The sequence below is a fragment of the Eleutherodactylus coqui genome, chromosome 13 (assembly GCF_035609145.1).
Source record: "Eleutherodactylus coqui strain aEleCoq1 chromosome 13, aEleCoq1.hap1, whole genome shotgun sequence".
Classification (NCBI taxonomy): domain Eukaryota; kingdom Metazoa; phylum Chordata; class Amphibia; order Anura; family Eleutherodactylidae; genus Eleutherodactylus; species Eleutherodactylus coqui.
The window spans coordinates 77,574,221-77,576,720 of NC_089849.1; the positions used below are offsets into that span (position 1 = coordinate 77,574,221).

Here is a 2,500-nt window from a genome sequence, read left to right on the forward strand (position 1 = left end):
AAATTAACCACTTTTTCATGGTAGCATGGCCGAGCGGTCTAAGGCGCTGGATTAAGGCTCCAGTCTCTTTGGAGGCGTGGGTTCAATTCCCACTGCTGCCAGTTTTCAACTTTGAAAGCTCTCAAGTTGCTTTCTGAACATTTTAGTGGTCAGAAGAAGTTGCTTTTGATGATGCTCAGAAATGGACTTCTTGGCCTTTTCTGAAACTGAACAAACTGTATGAGAAAAGGCCTTTGATGATATTTCCAAGATGTTTTGGCACAGATTAAGCTACCCTGGTGTGCTAGATAAGTAGACATTAGGCGCACTCCACGATCTTGCACTTCAAAGCCTTCAATAGCCTAGGAACATCTGAAAAAGCAGTAGTGCGGTAATACTGTTGAACTCACTTGCGTTTGCTTCCTTTCTAACTGGAGGAATGCATTTTCAGCCTTCTGCTGCCATCATTAAATATTCAGCTCGAATGCAGCAACAATTCTTTTTAAATCAAATTCAGGAAAAGGATTTCTTGCCAGGAGAAATGTTCTTTATGAAATCTCTTGGACATTTTGATCCAAAATTATCCACTTTTTCATGGTAGCATGGCCGAGCGGTCTAAGGCACTGGATTTAGGCTCCAGTCTCTTTGGAGGCGTGGGTTCGAATCCCACTGCTGCCAGTTTTCAACTTTGAAAGCTCTCAAGTTGCTTTCTGAACATTTTAGTGGTCAGAAGAAGTTGCTTTTGATGATGCTCAGAAATGGACTTCTTGGCCTTTTCTGAAACTGAACAAACTGTATGAGAAAAGGCCTTTGATGATATTCCCAAGATGTTTTGGCACAGATTAAGCTACCCTGGTGTGCTAGCTAAGTAGACATTAGGCGCACTCCACGATCTTGCACTTCAAAGCCTTCAATAGCCTAGGAACATCTGAAAAAGCAGTAGTGCGGTAATACTGTTGAACTCACTTGCGTTTGCTTCCTTTCTAACTGGAGGAATGCATTTTCAGCCTTCTGCTGCCATCATTAAATATTCAGCTCGAATGCAGCAACAATTCTTCTTTTTAAATCAAATACTAGAAAAGGACTTCTTGCCAGGAGAAATGTTCTTTATGAAATCTCTTGGACATTTTGATCCAAAATTATCCACTTTTTCATGGTAGCATAGCCGAGCGGTCTAAGGCGCTGGATTAAGGCTCCAGTCTCTTTGGAGGCGTGGGTTCGATTCCCACTGCTGCCAGTTTTCAACTTTGAAAGCTCTCAAGTTGCTTTCTGAACATTTTAGTGGTCAGAAGAAGTTGCTTTTGATGATGCTCAGAAATGGACTTCTTGGCCTTTTCTGAAACTGAACAAACTGTATGAGAAAAGGCTTTTGATAATATTCCCAAGATGTTATGGCACAGATTAAGCTACCCTGATGCGCTAGCTAAGTAGACATTAGGCGCACTCCACGATCTTGCACTTCAAAGCCTTCAATAGCCTAGGAACATCTGAAAAAGCAGTAGTGCGGTAATACTGTTGAACTCACTTGCGTTTGCTTCCTTTCTAACTGTAGGAATGCATTTTCAGCCTTCTGCTGCTATCATTAAATATTCAGCTCGAATGCAGCAATAATTCTTCTTTTTAAATCAAATACTGGAAAAGGACTTCTTGCCAGGAGAAATGTTCTTTATGAAATCTCTTGGACATTTTGATCCAAAATTATCCACTTTTTCATGGTAGCATAGCCGAGCGGTCTAAGGCGCTGGATTAAGGCTCTAGTCTCTTTGGAGGCGTGGGTTCGATTCCCACTGCTGCCAGTTTTCAACTTTGAAAGCTCTCAAGTTGCTTTCTGAATATTTTAGTGGTCAGAAGAAGTTGCTTTTGATGATGCTCAGAAATGGACTTCTTGGCCTTTTCTGAAACTGAACAAACTGTATGAGAAAAGGCTTTTGATAATATTCCCAAGATGTTATGGCACAGATTAAGCTACCCTGATGCGCTAGCTAAGTAGACATTAGGCGTACTCCACGATCTTGCACTTCAAAGCCTTCAATAGCCTAGGAACATCTGAAAAAGCAGTAGTGCGGTAATACTGTTGAACTCACTTGCGTTTGCTTCCTTTCTAACTGTAGGAATGCATTTTCAGCCTTCTGCTGCTATCATTAAATATTCAGCTCGAATGCAGCAATAATTCTTCTTTTTAAATCAAATACTGGAAAAGGACTTCTTGCCAGGAGAAATCTTCTTTATGAAATCTCTTGGACATTTTGATCCAAAATGATCCACTTTTTCATGGTAGCGTGGACGAGCGGTCTAAGGCGCTGGATTTAGGCTCCAGTCTCTTTGGAGGCGTGGGTTCGAATCCCACTGCTGCCAGTTTTCAACTTTGAAAGCTCTCAAGTTGCTTTCTGAACATTTTAGTGGTCAGAAGAAGTTGCTTTTGATGATGCTCAGAAATGGACTTCTTGGCCTTTTCTGAAACTGAACAAACTGTATGAGAAAAGGCCTTTGATGATATTCCCAAGATGTTTTGGCACAGATT

General features: G+C 41.2%; 1 non-coding gene across 1 annotated transcript; it reads left to right on the plus strand.

The window, feature by feature from the left end:
• Positions 1–575: 575 nt before the first annotated feature.
• On the plus strand, positions 576–657 carry TRNAL-UAG (transfer RNA leucine (anticodon UAG)). The gene has a single exon. It is a non-coding gene; the product is annotated as a tRNA-Leu (tRNA).
• Positions 658–2,500: the final 1,843 nt, after the last annotated feature.